The sequence below is a fragment of the Mandrillus leucophaeus genome, unplaced genomic scaffold (assembly GCF_000951045.1).
Source record: "Mandrillus leucophaeus isolate KB7577 unplaced genomic scaffold, Mleu.le_1.0 Scaffold758, whole genome shotgun sequence".
Lineage (NCBI taxonomy): Eukaryota > Metazoa > Chordata > Mammalia > Primates > Cercopithecidae > Mandrillus > Mandrillus leucophaeus.
Genome location: NW_012108230.1, coordinates 1,050,656 through 1,074,449, shown reverse-complemented (window position 1 = coordinate 1,074,449; position 23,794 = coordinate 1,050,656). Strand labels below are relative to the sequence as shown.

At 35.3% G+C, this 23,794-nt stretch overlaps 1 pseudogene; it reads right to left on the bottom strand.

Moving 5' to 3' along the window:
- Window positions 1-23,794, bottom strand: part of LOC105529253 — a 59,806-nt pseudogene that overhangs the window by 2,936 nt on the left and 33,076 nt on the right.

The following is a 23,794-nucleotide window of genomic DNA, read 5'->3' as shown; positions in this document are numbered from 1 at the left end:
AACTGATGCAAATTCTTGCAACAACTGTCAACAGTAATTATACTTTGAGCAATACTTTTATTGGCATCACTCTTGGGGTGAATTTAATTCTGGTATAAAAAGAGATAACTGGATGTTCTCTGCTCTGATTCTTCATCATTCTCTGACTTTGATGGGGAGGAATTACCTGATAGGGCTTCTGAGAGCTGAGTCAAGACCTCTATGCCTAGCACTTGCTCCAGTGTTAATCTCTTATCTTTTATAAAGGGTAAGAGACTTGGTTGAGATCCATCTTTTAGTTCTTTACTTGGTATAACCTCAGGAGTTTGTGATTTATCAACTTCATTGTGTGTACTACCAGGCCAGTTTATGTTGGAGTGTGAAGGATGTGGAATGGAATTGCAATTAAAGCCAGACTGCTGGAAGACTAAAACATTACTTCTCCCTTTGAGATGATAACAATTTGCATTAGTAGCAACGGAGCTCATGGCATCATTATGGTCTGCGGGTTCTTTCAGGAATTTATAAGATTGTTTTCAAATATCTTGACAAATTCTTCAATATCAGAGTTTTTAAATGACACACTTGTTTCAGTTGATAAATAGTGTACATGTTTAGTGCCATTTCTTACAGTCTGTACAGTTTTGGAGGGTTGTCTCTTGTCAACTTCAGAGTTTTTCGATTTTTCAGCTTCTGGGACATTAGCACTGAAATCTCCTTTGACATGATCAGTTAAAGGTAATTTCTTGTTGGACATCTCCACCTCAATGGCTATCACGCTGTCTTCAATTTTAATTATCATTTCAAGGGGATGTGGATTCAATTCCAATCCTTGTTCTTCCCCATCTACTGTAGTCCATGGATTCTGACTTGGGGACATTTACTGGTTTGTTGTGAAAATCTGCCTTAAAACTTTGGGCTTCTTTTCCCTCTGGGGCCTCTTGATTTCCTTTATAACCTCCAAAGGCACAATGGCAGACAGTATCTTTTCCAGCTCTTAACATTTCCTCTTTTTACAGATCTGATGGCTGTTCTTTCTGTTCTTGCAATTAGTGCATTTACCAAAGTTGGACTTCTGTTGGTAGGATTCGCAGACCTCATATTGCTTTCATTTCCTTTTTTTTTTTTTTTTCCACAGTGGGTAATAAAGTGGTGTAAGAAGCAGAGATACTTACCAGTCGAACTGGCATAGTCACCACTGTGGTGTTGACAACATGAACCATGCTGGTTATGCTGACCTGGGAACTCCCTCTTTCTGAATCGCTGGGACCAGCCTGGGAGAGTTGGGCAATACCCAGTGAAGCATGGAAGAGTCTTTTCTCAGGGGCTATTATGAAACCCCGAGTGTTATCTAGCAGAAAGCTTATATGAACTTGCTTTTCATTTTCTACATTGCTTATAGCCATTGCTAGAGGTAATGATTTTTTTCTCTGGGGTTGATGATGATTGAGGAGTGCGTCCTGAGTCCAGAGGTAAAATCTATATAGCACTCTGGACTGCAAGCCCATATGAGACAGTGCCGTAGGGCTCAGGCCATCTGGGAGGAGCATTACAGGTAGCAATTAGATTTGGAGGAACAGGAAGGAAGAGAGGCAAGTATGGGACAATGCCCCCACTCATACCAAGGGTTTCTTTTTGGTCTAAGATAGCACCAAAGAGCTCTTCTTGGACTGGAAAAGCACCAGGAATCTTTGGTGGATCTGGGGTCTCACCCAAGGCATTACCATGAAGTTCCCATTGATGTGGGATAGCACTGAAGATCTGTCCTAGGACAGAGGTGGTATTAGCAACTTCCTGTTGATTTGTAGTAGCTTTGAGGGCATCTTGATGATCTGGTTTAGCACCAAGGATTGCTTGTTCTTAGCCTGCCAAAAGGAATTTTATTAGACATGTAGAGGATATAGACCTACCAAAAGCCAACCAGTTTCTAAGGTTCAATTCAGAGATAACCTTATTAAAACTGGAGGTGGGATAGCAATCATATTCACTTTTCATGGGATCCATGTAAGAATCAGATAACTTAAGGGATTCTACTCATTAACCCAACTCTTCTATTTGAATTCTGAGGTTTCCTTCAGAGATAACTTTTGCACTTGTTCTTTGTGGCAAAGGAGCACACACAGTGCTCTGAGCAAACAGTCTTGGGGAACCGCTAGTATCATTCAATGTTTCTTCAGAGAATTGTCCTTTACCACAGGATGTCGTTTTCAACGGACCAGAAAGGATCTCAGCTGAAGGGCCACTGAGGGTAGGGATATTGATTTTGGAATCTTCAACCCTTTCATACCAGGACTGAGTTTTCTCTTGGCTCTTATCTTTAATGACAGAGGGATTTTGTACACCAGATAGAGCCTCTGTATCAGGAAGGATGTGAGTGTCCTGCATTGGGACCGAATCATTTTCTGAGCTCTGCACTCCCAAGTCAGTGAGTATCTTATAATCACAATCATGTAGCTTTTCTACACCCTTAGAAGGTGGAACTTTCTTGAAATTGGCTATGCCCAGTGGGGGTTGGGAGAGTCATCTGCTAGGAAAGGTTCTTCTTAGAGTCATTGTGAGCCCACTGCAGGTTAAGAACCCTGGGTTCTGAAAAGAAACCTCAGTCCTATCTAAATTCATGTGTGCTGTTCCAGCTCTTGTCAGAAAGCTTCTGACTGGCATGGATGGTTTAGGTTCTGTTCTTTTTCTTAGCATCTCTTTCTTGAATTAATTGCTTTAATTTTCCAGGACTTAAAGCCTTGACTGATGCCACATTTTCATTGGCTGTCTTGGATGCCTTCAGTAGTTTTCTGTTTTTCTTTTTGTTTGCATCTTTCTTCCTAACCTGGAAGCCTTGTGTGGCAGGATCCAGACATAGCTACAGAGTAGAAAAAATAAATAAATAAAAGGCACAGGAAATAGTCCTTTGTCCTTTAGAAAGTCTAACTTTTGAGGATAATCTGGATGCAGTGTTCTTGAGCTCATTCACACAAGGTTTTGGTGCTCACCAGTGCATTATGAGGGACACAGATGATCACCCAAAGAGAACACGCTAAGGGCATGGTTGTGGAGGGAGGTGTCACAGAGTTCCCATGCCCTGTCTGGGCACACTACCTTCCCAGCAGCTCCAAGAGTTCAGCCACCCCAAAACTCATGAAATCTCCTAGCTCAGAAGTTTTTATAGAAAATAATCTCCAATGTGCCTATCCTGACCCTGCTCCCACTGCCATCCTCTGCCGTTCCCGGAAGCTGGGTCACTTTTTTTGTAGTTTTGATATTGTTTAATATGTTGATATATTTTAAAATGCTAAAATAACCTTGTAATTGTGGGATCAATGAAACTTATTTGTGAAACCCATTCCTTTTTTATATAACACTAAATTTGTTGTGGTAATATTTTGATTAAATTTTTGTACCTATGTTCATGAGAAACATTGATCTTTGATTTTGATTTTGTATAATGTCCTGGTCAGATATTATGCTGCCCTTGCAAACTATGTTGTGAAATGTTTCCACTTTACTATTATTTAAAAGATTTTTGCTAAGATAGATCGGATTTCTTCCTTTAATATTTGATAGAATTTATCAATGAGTTTGGATATGAGCCTGAGGTTTTCTTTGCTGGAAATTTTAAATATGATTTATTTATGTAATGATTATAAAATTTTTCAATTCTCTGTTTCTTCCTAGTTCACCTTTGGCAATTATATACATAAAACACGTAGACTTTTTTAACTTACTAGGATGATTTTAAAACTAATATTCTTATCATCTTTTTACTGATGCCACATTTTTGTCTATGAATGTTGCAAGAATGCTCTTTTTGTACTGATACTGCATTTTAGTGCCTTCTCTCTTCCTTATGTGCTTGACATTGTCCAGGGTTCATATACTGTGTTAATTTCTTCATACAATCAACTGTTGGCTTTGCTAATTTTTACTATTTGTTTTCTATTTCACATTTTTTCCACTTTTTAAAAAATAGTATTCTATATTTTGTACAATATTCTCTTTTTCTAAATTCTAAATTTCTATAATGAATATGTAGATAATTAATTTGATGTATCTTTTACTTTATAAATTTGTCTTGAAAGTTAGGTTTTCAATCTAAACCACGGTGAGATACCATCTCACACTAGTCAGGATGGCTATTATTAAAGAGTCAAAAAATAGCAGATGCTGGCGAGATTGTGGAGAAAAAGGAATATTTTTGTGCTGTTGGTAGGAATGTAAATTAGTTCAACCACTGTGGAAAGCAGTGTGGTGATTCCTTAAGGAACTAAAAACAGATCTATCATTCAACCCAGCAATCCCATTTCTGGGTATATACCCAAAATAATATAAATCATCCTATCAAAAAGACGCACACATGTGTACACTTGCTGCAGCACTATCCACAATAGCAAAGACATGGAATCAACTCAAATGCCCATCAATGACGGATTAAATAAAGAAAATGTGGTGATTATACACCATGGAATATTATGCAGCCATAAAAAAGAATGAGATCATCTCCCTTGCAGGAATATGGATGGAGCTAGAAGCCATTAACCTTAGCAAACTAATGCAGGAACAGGAAACCAAATACTGCATGTTCTCACTTACAAGTGAGAGCTGAATGATGAGAACACATAGTCACAGAGAGGGGAACAACAGACACTGGGACCTACCTGAAAGTGGAGAGTAGAAAGAGGGAGACGATCGGGAAAAATAACTGGTGAGTACTAGGCTTAATAATCAGATGATAACACAATCTGTACAATAAACCTCAGTGACACGAATTTGTCTATAGAACAAACCTGCACATGTACCCTTGAACTTACAAGCTAAAATAAGAGGAAGTTATGCTTTCCTCGTAAACACAGTTTAGCTGTATATTGTAAATTTAAATATTCAGTATTTTCATTATTATTTCAATTAGAAGTACATTTCTTAATTTCCAGACATTTGGATAATTTCTAATTATCTTTTCATATTTGACTCAAATTTAATTTCACATAAAAGAAAATAATGTACCATTTAACTTTTTGGAAATTTGGTGAGACCTATTTTAAAATTCAACATTTGGTCAGTTGCTATAAATGTTCCATGAATATTTGGGGAAAAAGTGTATTCTAATGTCTTAGGTAAGTGCTATTTATATTATTTCTGCATTTGTGAATTTTCATAATGAGATTCTTTGCCTTTTTCCTGAAAAACACCATTCAGAAATTTATTTTATATTTGGCGGGATGGTTAGGCGTATCTCTGGGGTAATAAATTTTTGCTAATTTTTGTTTGCTAAAAAATAACTTTACATCATTTTTGTGAAAGGTTATTTTCCTGTATATAGACTTTAAAACTGGCAGGGTTTTTTGTTGTTGTTATTGTTGTTGTCTGTTTTTTTTAACTTCAGCATGTTGAAAATACTATTCATTTGCCTTCTGGAATTCAGTGTTTGTTTGGACATACAAGCTGCCTGTCTCATATGTTACCTTTTGAGAGGAATATGCCATTCCCATCCCACCCCCACCATCTTTGACTACTTTTAAGATATCCTTTTGTATTTGGCTTGGTATTTTGCCTATGATGTGCCTAAGTGTGCTTTTACTTTGCAGTTTTGCTGAACGTTTGCCAAGATTCTGAAATTCAAACTTTGTGTATTTTTTCAATTTTGTTCAATTCTTAGCCCTTATTTTGTCAAATATATCTTAATATATTGTACTCCATTCTCTCTGTGTTCCTCTTTTGGGACTCTAATTACATTTTCTCACATTAGTCTCTGTTTCTAACGTTCTTTTCCATGTTCTTGATCTTTTTGATCTTTGGGCGATATTTTCTCCTGAGCTATACTCTATTTCATTTTTCTTTATACAGCTAGATCTAATGTGCTGTTAAGCAAAGCCATTGAATTTTACTAGTTTTCAATTATGAAAAATTCTTTTTGTCTTTAAATTTTCTGGTTATCTCCTAAAATTACCAAACCTGCCTTTTCTTTCTTGAACATATTAAGTGTAATTAACAGTCTGCTTCCAGCAACTCTATTCTATAAATTCACTATCCTGTTTTTGATTATCAAAATTTGTCTTCAATGTACCTGGTTATTTTTCATTTCTTGTCAGACATCCCATACGTATGTATATATGATACATATGTAATTTAAAACTTTGGATATTTAAACCTTCCTACCAAGAATATTTATAGTTATGTCATCTAGAAAACTGGGGTTTTGGATTTTAGCAATATCACTGACAATTTAGCAAGATTATTCAGAACTGAAATAATTTTTAGCTGGTTTTCAGATCTGTGAGAGTCATACTATTTCCTTCTTTTCTCTTATACTGTACTTTTAAATGTTTTAACCTAAATTCAAGGTATTGATGAGTTAATCTCCCCCTTCCAAACCTTTAGTGGGGCACGAAATCCACTTTCATTCGCCTAGATTGGAAGTTGGCAAACTACATTTCCTTCTACCTAGAGCAAAAGGCAAATCTGGCATGCTGCTGTTTCTATAAAGTTCTATTAGTGCATAGTCACTAATGTATTCACTATATTAGATTAATATCAATAGTTTCATAAATATGACTTTTATTAAGTAGGCTGTACGCTTAAATTTTCTAAGCCTGACTTTGTATGTTCTTTTTAAAGTGACTTTAGTAATGCTTTGCAGAATTAACTTGAGAATTAAATGAGATGACATACACAACATGCCTACCAGAATACGAATCTCCATTCTCTTTTATTTTGTTCAAAATAAGATGCAGGACAATGGGCTACTGCCCAGCTGCAAATTAAAATTACTGGGAGATAATGCTTCCTGCAGTAATTCTAAATGCCTAAAACAGACCCACAGCAATTAATTCCGAATCTTCCAGAGTTAAGCTAATGTATCTCCAAATGAATCCTCTGTTCATTCATTGTTAAAGACCACTGAAAAAGTAAAGTAAATTCAAGTTAGATCTGGACTCGGATTTTACCCAGCAGCGTTTGTGCGTGATCTTAATCCAATTTTAATTTATCACTCATTTTTCCAATTTAGAAAGCACATATAATACGCAAAATTGCTAGAAAATTAACAAGCAAAATGTCAGTTTTCAGACACATAATAGTTTCTCAATAAATTGAAGCTTTTTAAAAATTCCTTTCTTTCCTGACTTAAATTTAGATTTCCATTGCTCTATAATTCTATCTTGATCATCCTCTCGAGCTCCAGATTTCCCTCGAGTTTTGCAAGGCTTACCTATATCGTTGTTCTTCTCTTCAGTTAATAGTTCTGGAGGCTTTTCTTAATCAGCAAAGCTAAATTAGCCATTCGTATACAATGATTCTCCTTTTACTTAGTCTTTATTTATATTTGTCATCTCACTTAACCTTCTATGAAATCATCTTTGTTTGTGAATGTTCTTATTTCTATTTCTCACTATGCAATATGAGTCTTATCACATAGCTTTTCGTTTAAACCTAATGCCTAGAACAGATTATGGCTTAGAATGCATTCAATATATATGTAGGTTGAATGCATTAAATTCTGATTTAAAACTACAACTAAAGAGTATAAAAGGATAGAAAGAATGTGTAGTTTTCTAATTCTATATAAAATTCTTTAACAGCTCAATTACGTCTTCATGCCAATCTGAAAACTTGTCTTATGTCTTTTATAAAAAGGTCTTCTTGAGATGAGAACCCATTTATTAGGCATTTTGATTCATTTAGGACCAAAAATAAATAAATCAATAAGCAACTTTGCCCTGTTGACGACAAAAAATGGCTGACAATAGCAAAGCAGTTAAGAAATATCTTGAAACTGTTAGAGCTATGTTTGTGCAGTGATAAATCTAGAAAAGCAATCAACCATAATAGATATGAGTTTATGCTTTGGAGTTAAAGACAATTCCAGCTGGGCCTCTGCAGCAGAGGCACTTTATGCCCAACTCACATCCCTGGGAACTTGCTGTCTGCTTTGGTTTGCATTCAGCTGGCAGGATCTGCATGTGTATACCTGATGGCTCTTTTTGCCCACTCTTCTTCTTGTATGAAAGGTAATACTCCCCACATGTGATTGGCCCAGGAATTAAAATTCACAAAAGATTGCCTCAACTATTGACTTGGTCATTGCTCTAAAATTAATTCAACGTCCTTTTCTCCCCCTATGATAATTCCTAGGTGTGGCATTCACAATTCTCAGATTTTCCCCATGATATTAAATTTCAGTGGCCCACAAAGTTAGGCATCTTATGGTGAATGCTTTACTAAGTGAATTTGCTTTTCTCTGTCACTTTCTTACTCTACCTCTAAGATTACCTGCATTTCTTAAGTAAATTGCGTGTACTGAAACTTTAATTTTAGGCCCTTCCACTTCCAAACTGTAATTTTGGATGAAGAAATTATCTCATATTGCCCTTGTTTGCTCATCCGTAAAATGTATGTACAACTTCACCCATATTACCATTTTGCTGTAAGGTTTAAATGAATTAAGATGTATAAAACACTTAGGAGAGAGCCTGGCATATATTAAGTATTCAATAAATGTTATTAGTCTTTTTATTGTCTGATTTGACATTGACTGGTGCCAAGTGCTCTGTACAGGTTCTCTATGAAATTTTTACAGCTACCTTATACTGATACTTAAAGAGGTAAAGTAACTTGCCTGGAGTTACAGGGAGGACTTGAAAATGAGAGCTGAGCCCATGTGACCTCGGAGCCAGTACAAATTCTTAAACAATTTCATTGTTATTTTGAAGTTTATCTTTGAGTTTGGTAACGTATTTGGTTGATCATAGATATCTGATGAGTAGACAGGTAAAGAAAGTACATATCTCATTAAGTTTATAAAAATCAGTGTTTAAACTTTAGTAGGCATAAAATTCGCTTGGGTGGATTTTCAAAATCAAATTTCTAGTCCCTTTGATTTTATTTATTTATTTTTAGAGACAGTGTCATGTTCTGTTGTTGTAGTATAGAGTGCAATCATACCTCACCACAGCCTCAAATTCCCATGCTCAAGCGATCATCCCGTGTCAGCCTCCTGAGTAGCTGGGACTACCAGGGCACACCACCACTCCCGACTAATTTTATTTTTTTTGTAGAGACAGGGTCTCACTATAATGCCCAGCCTGGTGCTGAGCTCTTGACCTCAAGCGATCTTCCCACCTCGGACTCTCAAAGCCTGAGGATTACAGGTGTGAGCCACTGGGCCCTGACCCTTTGATTTTAAAACCAAATTTTACACTTATCAGCTCAGCTCTGATTCAACTGGTAGGAGATGATATTCCCATTTTTACAAGCACTTTGATTCTTAATCAAGTGTTACACAAAACACATTAGGAAATGTACTGATAATAAAAACACAGATATTTTCAGACTCTGATCCTGGGGTTACATTAAAGGTCTAAAAAAACCATGAAAAATCTGACTCTTAGAACAGATTTTGTATAATGAGGCCACATTAGAATGAGACATTAAGACGGTTTTTAAGTTGTTTTTTTCTTTTTTTTAAATACACTGGGATCAATTGGATCTTTTGCAAAAGAAAGGTTGGTTTTACTCACATTGGATCAATATATCCTATAGTTTTCTTCCCCCAAAAAATTACAAAATAAAATCACTTTTTAAGGACCTTGCTTACGGTTACCACATAGAATCAGTGGGAGGTCCAATCACTGCCCTTCAAGAATAGGAAGAAATAGCATTGACAGTATGAGATGATTGGACTTTCTGTATTCTGTTATGTGTACAATTCCAAAATTAAAGTGTAGTCATAAGTTTAGACTTCTTGGAAATGCATACCTGTTGCCTCCGTTCCAGAGTTTTATAGCAAAAGAATGTTTATTAGAAGATGTTTTAACTCTCAGATTATTTGATCGTCCTCTCTCCCCACTAGATCCCAAATATCTCTGGATTTTCCGGTAGAGTCACCCACTTGCTTCCTCTCACTGGTAAATAAATGAGATGCTGCAAGCACTTCTGTTTCCCTTCTATATCCGTAGGGAATTTGTTTCTCTTAAATGAAAACAGCAAATGGCTACATTATTTAAATTGTGACTTTGTACCAAGCCATCATTTCAAAATCCTCAAGACTAAAAAAATGTATAATGCAAGAAAACATGAAAAGCAATTAATGTAGTGAGACTATTTTGTGTCTTTCCACCAAATCAACAAATAAAATTTAAGCCCATTCCTGTTCCTTTTTTTCCACTTTCTCTCGCAGTTGGCAGCTAGAGTGTTTAAGTCAAACAATAACTGGATTATGAATGTCTGCCAATTGCTTTCATTTTTTTGCTAACAAACACAATTTTTAGATTCCTGGCTGAGTCAATAAGTTCCTACACTGAATGGAAAAATTAACCCATGCAGATTAAACTGAAAAACAACACCACCACAGTTTGGTAGCACTAGGAGATTTCTGAATTATTTTGTACTTTCATATAAGGGAGTAAGACTTATCATTGAAAAATACTGAACATTAGAAACGTGTGTCTTAGTCCTTTTGGGCTGCTATATCAAAATATTATGCACGGGGTGGCTTATAAACACAAAGATTATTTCTCACAGTTCAGGAGGTTGGAAAGTCTAAGATCAAGGTACTGGCAAATTCAGTGTCTGGTGAGAGCCCATTCTCTGATTTGTAAGTGCTGCCTTCTAGCTGTGCCCTTATATAGTGAAAGGGACTAACTTGCTCTCTTTTCTAAAGGCACTAATCCCTTTGTGAGGTCTCTGCTTTTGTGAACCAATCATCTGCCAAAGGCTCCACCCCCAACCCCCCCCATGCCATCACCCGTGGAGTTACAATTTTAACATATGAATTTGTGGGGTATGGATATTTACATCACAGCACTATGTAGTCAATATACATTGCATTTATTATTTACTAATTTATTAATAATCATGTATTAGTTTTTGCATATCATCCTATTTGCATTTGCTGATAATCTGTATTTTGACAAAAAATTATTTGCAAAACAGAGTACAGTAACCTGATGTTTTTCCACTTCTTGCTTGTGTACACAGTAAATTTACTAAAAAAAATAAGTTGATGAATAATATTTAGGCCATCTGATACTTTCTGAATCACATTAAGCTCAAGTTTTACTCTAATGCTGGCATAAGGAACAAGGAACTGTGAGATAATTTTATAATTAGGTTCATTTTGCTTTGTCAGTTACTAAACTTTTAAGACAGTACAAGGAAGAATTATCTTAAGCAGAATTGTTTTCTATAGAAAAAAATGTCATAGGCAATCTTTACTATTATTTTTATGACCAACACAGATTTTTATGTGCACTTATAATTTGATTCCATTAATTAAACTCTGTATAAAAATGATAAGAACATCTCATAGACAAAAGAGCACTGACCTACTTTTTGGAACGATGGTTTCTCAAATGTTGTCCCAGTAGATTTCATGAAGTTTACTCAGAACTGGATAATCATAAAAATGCAGGATGAAAAGAGCTTAAAGGTAGTACTATTGGGATTTGAGATAAAAGAACTAATTTAAACTGACAACGTAGTGAGCATTTTACCGTGGGCATGATGATGACAACTGGATCTGATTTTCTTGTTTGTTGCAATTCCAAATTGGGTTGAAATTCATTATCATTGGGTTGAAAAGAGAGATGGAATGAGAGTAAATGCTATGAGAAAGATAAATATCGAATACTTATAGTATTTACATTGCGAAAGTCATTGTCCTTAAGACTGTGAGGAATAGAAAGATAAATGATCTCGGATAGCTAATTCAAAGAGCTGTTTACAATCAGAGTTTCTCATTATAACCTGAAACTGTGTCATTAGGAACATAAGGAGGGATAGGTGCACACATATTTTTACTGGTATCCTATAACTGGGGTATTAACTGTGTGCTCCATAATAAGTAATTGTCTTCACTTAGTCTGAAAGCAAGGTCCAAATCTTTCTAAATAGCATTATTCACAGCTACACCAATTGACACGTATTGACATGGAAATAAATATTCATAATAATCTCTAGAAGAAAGAACACTAGATTTTCTCATGGTTTCTAGACATATATAACTTGAAGAAATATGGGCAAGAGACCATTATGTTATATAAATGTTTTTTATTGACTGGAACCCTGAACAGTTTTTGAATATTTAGCTAGAGTGCCATAAATTCCTCCAGCAATTTAATGATAAGCAAAACAATGAAATACACAGGTTTTGATGTGTCAGACTCTTCGTACTGTTAACGTATGGACAAAAGTGACATCATTTTCACCTTAGAGGAAAATATGTAGGTTTGTGTTAGAAGGAAAAAAAGATCTCCTTTTGCATTTTATAAAAGGAACATTTTCTTCTCTTTTTCTTCTTTTCTTCTTATTGCTCCTCACCCCTCTCTTCTTGCTTATTCACATATTTATCAGAATTTTCTTTAGCACCATATTTATAAGAAATATACCTAGTAGTTCATCTGTAATACTCTTCTACTATTTATTATTATTATTATTATACTTTAAGTTCTAGGGTACATGTGCATAACGTGCAGGTTTGTTACATATGTATACTTGTGCCATGTTGGTGTGCTGCACCCATCAACTCGTCAGCACCCTTCAACTTGTCATTTACATCAGGTATAAATCCTGTTCTAAATTTAGAGATAATAAGAATTGTAGGATAGTGACTTGATCTTTTGTATAAGAATTGAGTTTTACAGACAAAGAAACACTTAGGTAAATGAAAAATTACCATTATGATATTTGGTGCAATGAAAACATCCTTTCTTTGACCCAAATATAGATAAACATAAAGGGTATGTGTTAGGAATTTACAGACTTAATAGTGATACTACTAAGCAGAAGCAATCATGATGGACTTCATAAAGAGGACATCAATAACCTTAAGTTGAGGGTCTATAGAGGGCTGAATAAAAAGTAAGAACCTATAGAAAGTAAGAATCAATGCTTTAATGCCTGCTTTGGATTGAAAGCTCAACGTATCCTGTAAATAAAACCAGGATCTGTACATTTAGCTGGGTGGGTATTGGTTTCTGAAACTATGGGTTAGGACCAAGTAGCTACTCCCACTGTTTCTGTTCCAAGCTTACATCTGGAAAGATTTCAGAGTTTACTCATTAGTGAAAGAAGTAGAAGTGGGGGTAGACACAGAACATCTGCCTGACAAGAAATTGTGATTTTCACCTTATAAGCAGTATTACATCTGGGTGCATCTGGAGAGACCCAAAGGAGTGAAGTCATAGATACAAAACGGAGAGCTTATACAATCCTTAGAGCTGATCTGTTCAGGGGGGAAAAAAAATCAAAATGAGTTCACAAAATATTTTAAGATGCAGGAAGCCCAGTGCCATGCTTGAGTTAAGGTTGATATGATTAGTAACAGTTTCAACAAAAGAACAAATTTATGCTTGATTAAATTAGATTAGTAGCGCATCCCAGAAAAAGTATGTAAAGGTGTCTTTTAAATATCCATAGTTTAAGCAGGGAAGAAAGATAATGCAGATGAAATAAGTACAGGCATATAGAAAACATGGCCATTAAAAAAAATAAAACTATAGTCATTGGAAAAAATTATAAGAACTCTTAAAACTGCCCACAGTTGAAGTTAGAATTCGCCAAGTAGACAATATAATTGAAGAAATGTTTCAAAATGAATCCAGTAAGGTAAAGGGATCAAAAGAATGAACTAGTTGCAAGATGTGAGAGATCAGGAGCTTACAAAGCAAAGCAGCATCAGGGGAGATCACGAAACAGTGAACAGTGACTCACTGAGCAGGTTAAGTGTCAGAAAACAATTTGAAGTTAGAGAAAGATATAAATCCTCATATCTGAAAACTGGATGTATGCTGAGAAAGATGCATTTTTAAGCTTGTACACACTGAGTCCAGGAAACAGAGAGAGCAAAGAGAAAAGACATTAGAGTGAAGAGTGAGATCAGTCACAACAGAAGGGCAATGAGATTAACTTAGTTTTCTTATCTGAGCAAAATATACAGAAGTAATGTCTTTAATATACGAAAAAGTCAAACCAGTAATTCTATGATAAGCTATATTTTTCTTCATAAGTGAGACTGCAATAAAAACATTTTAGTCTTAAATTGCAAAAAAAGTTTACTGTTTATAGATCCACTGTTATTAAAGTACATAAACCAATAAAAACAACAGAGGGACTAAGATTGGGAAAGAAAGGCGCAAAACTCAAGAATAGGCACAGAAATTATTTCAACAGTGACATAAATCTAGGTAATAATTATGAGATTATAATAAAATATTATTTTAAAATATTATGTAAATAAAATACTAAAGCTCAAACAGAAGTTGGGGAATTGTGATTCAGTAGGAAGTTAAAGTTGTTAGGAAATCTAAAGTTAAGACATATGTTAATAATAACACGACAATCATTAAAAAAGTAAAATTAGAATGGATACTTTTCCAAAACGTTATGAAATAATAGAAATAAAAAACACTAGATAAATCTATCAAAATCTGAAAAGAACAAAAGTAAAGAAAACATATAACCAAAAAGATAAAAATAAATGTACATTCATCAGTTATCAAATTAATAGAAATAAACAACTATATACCGTAATTTAAAATTAGAGACTCTCAGGTTGAGTTTTTTAAAATTCAGGTTGATGTTCTTTATAATTAATGACTGAGTTAGCCAATACAATAACTTGGTTAAAAGTGAAAGTTGGCACTGAAAACTAGCTGTTGGAATATCGTTAGACTGGTGAGCTATATGAGAAGACAGGAATTGTCAAACTTTGCCTTGAGTCTCCTACAAAACTTCCAGGGGCCTCGTTTCTGGTCCTGTGTTTATTCCATATTTTTAAGTCAATGATTGTCAGGTTGTTGTCCATATGGCTACTTTCTAGCCTCTGGTTGGTTGAAAAAAACCAAGATACTGCAAATTACTGTTCACTATGATGGCCTCTCTTTTCATTAGGAGATGTCTATGTTAAATCTGTAGTTTCCTTTTGGAATTACTTTACTCATATATAAATTATAAATTTGTGCCATTTTTTATTTTATTTCATTATTTTTTGAAATGGAGTCTCACCCTGCCACCCAGGCTGGAGCGCAATGGCGCAATCTCAGCTCACTGCAACCTCTGCCTCCCTAGTTCAAGCGGTTCTCCTGCCTCAGCCTCCCAAGTATCTGGGATTACAGGTCCATGCCACCACACCCAGCTAATTTTTGTGTTTTTAGTAGAGATGGGGTTTCAACATGTTGGCCAGGATGGTCTCAAACTCCTGGCCTCAAGTGATCTGCCTGCCTCAGTCTCCCAAAGTACTGGGATTGCAGACATGAGCCACGGCATCTGGCTCCATTTTTTACAAATGACAAAATTTTCATTTTAAATAAGAATGATCATTTTAGGCAACATTTTTACATGTCAAAACCAACAATTAGTGTATTAAAGAGAAACTCAAGAAAAAAAAAAGAGACTACTAAATATTAAGTAGTCAGCTTCTTTAATCTGTATGTTGATATTCAGAAATACAATTCTAAATCCAAGATATCACTCAAACTCTGTGTCTTCTGAAACTTGCCCCTTGTGTCTTTCTTGCTTGAGCGTAACACGTGTATAGTTTTTTTATGTCCTTCCGCTCCTTTTTGTGAACTTCTAAATTAACTATACTTTATTATTCCTGTTTTCTCAGGAAAGAACCATCACATTATAAAATTGCTAGATCACAAGGTGAACGGTAGATCTATAGAAGTTGAATATAAATTTCAGATCTAAGAGTCAAGCTGAAAGAAATGTATTTTAGAAAGACAGACATTTTCTGTAAAATTTAGAATTTTGTTAGATGTTCAGTTCCTAGATTATTAGATATGTCAACTTATTTACCCATTTCCATCTCTGATGAAGAAAAATGATTAAAATCAGCAAGATAGGAAAGAAAAGATTTAAGTAACTCAGCTTTGCAAAATTTTGAAAACTGGCTTTATAGGGTATGCAAAATAGAATATAGACTCCATAAGGACATTTTAGACACCTTATAATTGTGGGAAATTTATGAAAAATCTGTATTTAATCTGTAGAACAACCATGCTCTAAAGGGATGTTTTGAATATTTCCAAATGGATATGGTTTTTTACTGCATAGATAGATAGATAGATAGATAGATAGATATGAATGATAATATTGCATTTATTTTCTGGCGATGTCCTTAAAGAAGGGTACCATGCAGCAGTTAAAAGAAAACACTTAAAAATGTGGACGTGTAGATAGATTTGAAATCATGTCAAATGAAAAAATAATGTTGCAGAATGATACAAAGACAATGAAGCCATTTATGTAATTTTAAAACACAAATAATAATATATTGTACATAATTGTATATGTAGTGTGGAAAAGAAGAAAAATATAGACAAGAATAATATACTCAGAGAAAAATTTCTTTGGAGATAGAATAAAGGCATAGGTTTGTGCTGTTTGTCAAAAGAGATGCTGATTTTATGAACAATGTTATATTTATTTTGTTTAGAAACATCGAGGGGTCTGGGCACTGTGGCTCACACCTGTAATTCCAGCATTTTGGGAGGCTGAGGTGGGTGGTTCACCTGAGGTCAGGAGTTCGAGACCAGCCTGGCCAACATGGCAAAATCGTATCTACTAAAAATACAAAAATTAGCCACACATGGTGGTGGGCGCCTGTAGTCCCAGCTACTTGGGAGGCTGAGGCAGGAGAATCACTTGAACCTGGGAGGCAGAGGTTGCAATGAGCCAAGATCACACCACTGCACTCCAGCCTGGGCGACAGAGCAAGACTCTGTCTCAAAAATATATATATAAATAAATTTAAAAATAAAACCATAAAAAACATCGAAGGAAATAAGACACTAAAGACAAGCTTTTTCACTGGTCAAGATGGCTCAGTGTGCTTATGTTTAAATGTTTCCCTGCCCAAAACATATAACACTAATAGATAAAGAGGAAACCAGAAAGTTTTAATGAGAGTTACAGATAAGACACACATATCTGCAGGCCATAAAAATATACACCAGAGTGGTGAACAGACTAAAGAGGTAGGCTTGCTAGGTTTTTTTTATCCAAAGTAGTATAATAAATGTGTTTAAAATATTTCTTTTAAGATGGGATCCAACTTTTTTTGTGGGAAGTCAGAGACCAGGAATATGGTTCTTCAATTTACAAAAAGATGATGAAAAAAATACTGGAGATAAATTCCTCTTGGAGCTAAATATTTGGGCACAGAGAAGAACAACACAGACAGAACCTTAAGACCAAGAATAGAGCCAAGATATTCCTTAGTCCTGTTGATGCAAAACAAAACAAAACAAAAAGTCAGATTACTTGGGACACACTTGTATTCAAAAGAAGCGATGCTGAGTACTTGATGTGATACAAGGAATTGCAAACCATTGGAACCATGGTGTGTCTCAGAAGGAGATGTCAGGAAGTACTTGTTAGAAGATGAGAGGAGCATTAAGTGAATTGGAAGAGAGTGCACAGAAATGGGAGTCTGTTTGGAGTAAATGCTGTCAGCAAACTGGTGAAGATGCAGTAATCATTCAGGGTAGTTGGGTGAGAGGGATGCTTGATCACTTATTTGGTTGCATTACATATTTGTTTTCATGGTTCTTGATTACAGAATATTCGTGTTGTTGTCTTGTTCCATCATGATCACAGATAGACCATGTCGGTTGGTATTCTGTCAACATTTTTTTTTTTTTCAGCACGGCAACTTAACAGCCTCACTGATGGGAACTAGAATAGATACAAGATGTCAGCTGTCAGGACTGCACTTTATTTTATTTATTTATTATTTTCTCATCATTACTATACTGATAAATCTAGAACTGTTTCTAGATGAGGGCTACACAAGATTTAGTGAAGGTATTCATTACATCACAAATTTAAGGAGAATGCACAAAGAAAGGTGGAGATAAGAAAAATATAAATGAATATGAATGCTTGGCTTAATTAAAATGTGTGGGCAAACCCAAACCCTCAATTCCACAAAGAAATGTGATAATAAGGAAGATAAACAAATTAATAATAATTCATGAAATGCACTCCAATTATTTTACTGAAAGATTTTGAATGGCTGCTTTAGGTACGTATAGGCAATTTAACAAAAAAAAGAGGTCATAATTTTCTTAAAACTTAGAAAATAGTGACAGTTATCAATTCTGGTATGAGGATAAAAGTGATTTATTTTATTTTTTTTATACCCTCTTGCTCTACCATATTTTTTAAGTTTCTCAAAAACAAGTTTCTAAAAATGATGGAGGAGGGATGCAGGGAAGTGCTGGATAGAGAAGGGCCGGGTCCCTGTAGAGGGACACACAAACCTAAATGAAGAGAGGCATTTCTGTTTTCATGCCCCAAAAGTTGCCTTTTGGCATGCCATACACCCCCATTCCGTGTCCATAAAAACCCAAGATCCCCTAGTGGGCACAGAAACAAACAGCTGAACATTGAGAGAAGCAGAAGAGCAGAAGAACACATGGACAGACATCAGCAGACACCAGCAGACCATGGACGGCCGAAGGACGTGGAATTCAGCAGGGGCCATGGGAGGAGAGTCCGGAGGCTGGGCGGTCCAACTCTGGGGGAGGACCACCATCACCTTCCATCCCCTTTCTGGCTCCCCATCCATCTCACTGAGCTACTTCCACCACTCAATACAACCTTACATTCATTCTCCAAGTCCACATGTGATCCGATTTTTCTGGTACACTAGAGTGAGAACCCAGGACACAGAAAGCCCCCTGTCTTGTGTATAAAGCAGAGGGTCTAATTGAGCTGCTTAACACAAGCTGCCTGATGCCTGGAGAAGGCAAATTCGAAAGAGCTCACATAACACACACCCACTGGGGCTTCAGAAGCTGTAAAAACTCAACCCTAGTCAAGGCGGTGGAGTCAGAGCACAAAAAGTACTCCCCATGACCTGCCCTTCTGCATGCTCCCCCAAGGGGTTTGGGCAGCAAGGCACTGAAGGAGCGAGCCACACCCCTGTCACAAGCCCTACGAGGGGAATAAGAGAACATCTCTGGTTTCAAAAACATGATGGGATAATTGAGCACCCAGCATGTATTTAGCATCTAGAACCAGAGTGCCATTCTTGTTATTCTAAATTATAAAGAGAGATGATATGATCTTACCCTCAAGAGTCTTACAGCAGAGTTGAGAAGACACAGCTAACAAAATATACAGTGACAGGGAAATAAATATAGCACAGAATTTTACTGAATAATACAGACCTTATACATTCATTAAAGATACATAGAATTAAAGAAAGTTGCATCACTTTAAGTCATGAAAAGTGATTTGTTTTTCAAATTTTGGTCAAAAGTCAAAAGAAATCTATGGCAATCTAATGTGGAGAAAACAAAATATTCTGCATGCTTATTTCTAGAGATAGTGTTTAATTTTATCACAATTACTGAACGTACAACATGTGTGCTAACCTTGCCTATGAATTAATTTTTCAACGGTTATGTAAGATACATGAAAATAAAGGATATATTTTATTATTCTATTTAATAAAATTTTATATTTTAAATTTTCTTTGTTTTTACACTTTATATTGTTTCATATTCCTTCCACCGTGTCTTTGTGTAGTTAGTTATATTAAGTATATATGTAGCAAATATTTTCCCTCAGTTTATCCATTTTATTTTTAAAAATTGTACTGAATGCAGCCCCCAATGCACCCTTGGGGGTGAAGGCATCTGCTTCTCGGTTGCTGAGAGGGTGGAGGCACCTGTTTTTCTCAATTTCTGGGAGGGCCACTCTGAGGGTTCAAAGCACAGTGCCCTCCCTGGGTTTCCCTTGACAAAAGGGAGCTGCCTCATTCAAGGAAACGTTTCACTCCCTGGGAACACTGAGTGGGCGTTGAGGGAGCAAAAGTCCTAGGCCCATTGCTTCAATGTGAGACAGCTTTGAGGGTCAGCTTCAGTGCTACCCAAGGGATGGGCTGACACTCTGCGTCCACTCTACTTCAGCTTAACTTCTTCCTCTGCCCAATCTTGCTTTTTTTAATCCTTTAATGACTTTTGTTCCAGATAGCAGCCCCTAAAAATCTTCTTGCATACTAAGCATCTTCTTAAAAATTGTTTCCAGTGAATCTTTCTATAAAGAAAGAAACATAATAAAATCTACAATCTGTAAATGGAAAGGAAATCTTGCACAAATTTGAGTGCAATTGGGATGTTTTTCTTAACGATTCTACATTGCTAATGTTTACTAGTTATCAAATAAATCCTTAATTTTCTGTATATTGCATTTATACATTTTAAATCTAATAATAAATTAATATCTTCCATTTTAAATAGTTTTTAATTTTTTCCTCCATTGAAAAATTCAAATAAAGATACAGATTTCCTCATCTATTCCCTAAAATATTTTATCAGAGGAAATGTAAAATGGCTTCTGAGGGTAAGATAATAAAAACAAAAGGAAATTGCACAATCACATTCTTTCATCACAGAAACCTTAAAAAATTTAAAAAATCGTGCTATAACTAGCAGTCTTATCAAGATTTCATATAATAAAATAAATGAAAACATAAAAAGACTTTTCCACTATGTGTATCATTTTGTTTTCACAGACATAAAAAACAGGTTATGCTTTTGTTGACTCTTAAAATATATGAAACAAAAATTCAAGGTCTATATCCTTTGGTGGCCAATCAGTATATTCATCCATGAATTGTTTTAATAGCTTTATTGAGATTTAATTCACATACTGTAAAATTCACTCATTTAAAGTATACATTAAAATTGTTTTAGTATACTGACGTATGCAACCATCACCACAGTCACTTCTAGAACATTCTTTCACCTCAAAAAAATCTCCCTGTCCTATTCCTTTTAGCCATCACTTCTGTATCGTCTGTCTCCCCGCTGCAGTCTTAAGCAAACACAAATCTGTATTCTCTGTCTATAAATTTCCCTATGCTAGACATTTCGTATCAATGGACTGATTAATACAGTCTTTTGTGACTGGTTTCTTTTGCTGAGCATAATGTATTTAAGAGTTCTATGTTTTGTAACATGTATTAATAATACATTATTTTCATTGCTAAATATTGCTTTTTAAACCAATTAAGAGAAAAAAAGTCTTTAGTGGTGTTCATTGTAATTATGCAATTACCTTTACCAGTGCTCTTGGTTTAATCCTGAGAATGAGAGGATACGCAAAACAGTTTTTCACTTCTAGAAACTCCCATAAATTTGAGAAAAGAATTTATAAATTCATAGGTATTATAGTAGGGGCTGTCACCTAACCATAGTGAGTGATCCTTTTAATTAGGGGTTTGGTAAAGGTCTCAACATGCAGGTGCCATGAAATAACTTTTATGAGCATGAGAGATATTCCAGGAGCATCTGACAAGATGTTTGCAAGAATGTCATCTTTCCTGAACAGGATAAAATGGTGTTGTGGCTGCTCCTTGCATCACAGAAGGACAAATGTCAGCTGTGCGGTACACATACCCCAGATGAGAATATATAATAAGAAACTATGAAATATGGTTGTATTTGTTTTATCCACATTATTTGTAACATGTAGTATTTTCATTTGTGTTTATTTTCTGTGTTTCTTAGATAAAAAAAAAAGAAAATTAAATGCTCATTCTCCTATTTAAAGTTCTTGTTCTGTTGTCACCTGGGAAGTTGTAGAAAACTTTAAATAAAATTAATCTCAGCACTTTGGGAGTCTGAGGCAGGTGGGTCGCCTGAGGTCAGGAATTCGAGACCAGCCTGGCCAACCTGGTGAAAGCCCATCTCCACTAAAAACACAAAAATCAGCCGAACATGGTGTCAGGCATCTGTAATCCCAGCTACTCGGGAGGCTGAGGCAGGAGAATCACTTAAACCCTTGAGGTGGACGTTGCAGTGAACCGAGATCCTGCCATTGTGGAAAAAAAAAAATTAATGAATCTTATGTTTTCCTTAATGCCGGTGTGAGTGAGGAAACACAGTTTTCTCAAAAGAGTAAAACATATTTTTAAAATTTTACCTAATTGAAAATCTTAGGATAGTTAAATAAAGAGAGTAAGAAGAAAAAGTAGAAATATTTTATTTCAGATACATTTCAATATTTCACTACACTCAACCAAGTCACTAAGGTGGCAAAGTGTTCCAGGGCCCAATATAGTAAGTATCCAGAGTGTAGTGTAGAATGTAATGAAATTCTAATTCTACAAAAAAGTCATATTGGAAATGACTGAAAATTTCAAATGAACCTGTATAAGTCCCCCTCCTCCCAATGTACTCTTTTTGGAATAACTCTCACAATACTGATAAACCATTTACAAATGGTTAAAAACCATTTTAACAGATAAGAAATTAATTCAAATCTATAGACTTTACACTAAAATATCTGCAAAAATGAATATCTTGCAGAATTTTGATAACTGATCAAATTAAAAGTGGCATCCTATATGTAGAGATTTTTCCCTTATTCTACTCCAAGAAATTATGGTTTCCTTTTTAAAAGAATGAAATAGAAAATGTGTGCATTCTTTAACCTTGCTATTCCATGCTATGAATAGTAATATATTTCTAACAGTATCAATAAAACACTAATGCTTTGAAAATCAATGGCGTTAGAGAGAACTTTACTACAGCTTGTATAAGCAGCCATATGACAGGTTCTATACTATTTGGAATTAAAATAATTAATTTCCTCCAAGACTAAAGATAATGATCAAAGAAAATAAATTAATAAATAAATCACTTTTAAATTAACTGTTTTAAAATTATTAATGATTTGTCATCAAGTAATTATTTGCATTCCAATTATTTTATTATTCATATTTATGATAATTTTGTGGTTAAGTTTATTTATCAGTATCAAACATCTCAATATCACATCAAAAAGCTACAAAAATACAAAAGTGGAATCAACAACTAAGGTTACAATCCAACAAGTAAATTAAATTCTCAGATTCAGAATTTCCAAATCATTATTTGATTCACTGACTCTTGTGATAACCCCAAGACAGTCAGGAGGATAAATTATGGGCAAAATATTAGTATTATATGGTACGGTTGTCACAAATTGTGGGTAGGTACTAACTGAGACCACAGAATTTATGGAAAAAAAGAAACCTCGACTGTGTTTCAATTATTCCTGAATGCATAGTTTGGTTTCTAATACATATCTTGGCTTCCAAAAACTTTTCCATTTACATATTTTATGATTATTTTTCTTACTTGACTGATGATCAATTAATTGCAATAAATAGAAAGTAAGTATATAGTTACAAAACTAAGCCTCACTGGAAATTTGCCTTAGCAAATACGTTATTAAAACTAAAGTCATCGTCATAACCATTTACCACGTAATATGGTTTGGCTGTTTCCCACCCAAATCTCATCTTGAATTGTAATCCCTGTAATCCCTACATGTCATGGATAGGACCCTGTGGGAGGTAACTGAATCATAGTAGTGGGTCTCCCTTTGCTCTTCTCGTGATAGTGAGTGAGCTCTCACAAGATCTGATGGTTCTATGAGCATCTGGTATTTCCCCTGCTGGCATTCATTCTCTCTCCTGCCATCCTGTGAAGTGATGCCCTCCGCCATGATTGTAAGTTTCCTGAGGCCTCCCCAACCATGTGAAACTGTGAGTCAATTAAACCTCTTTATAAATTACCCAGTCTCGGGTATTCCCTGACAGCAATGTGAGAAAGGACGAACACACCATGTTGGCATGAAACAGTGTGGAGGAGGAAAAATTGAGTGTGTGTGTGTGTATGTGTGTGTGTTGACCACGAACGCCTTAATATTACCAGCAGCTGGGCTAATCTTTAGAGAGGTTTCTTTCCGAATATAGTCCTCTGATTTTCTTTTTTTAAAAAAAGAAAACAGGCCAGGTGCATTGGCTCATGTCTGTAATCCCAGC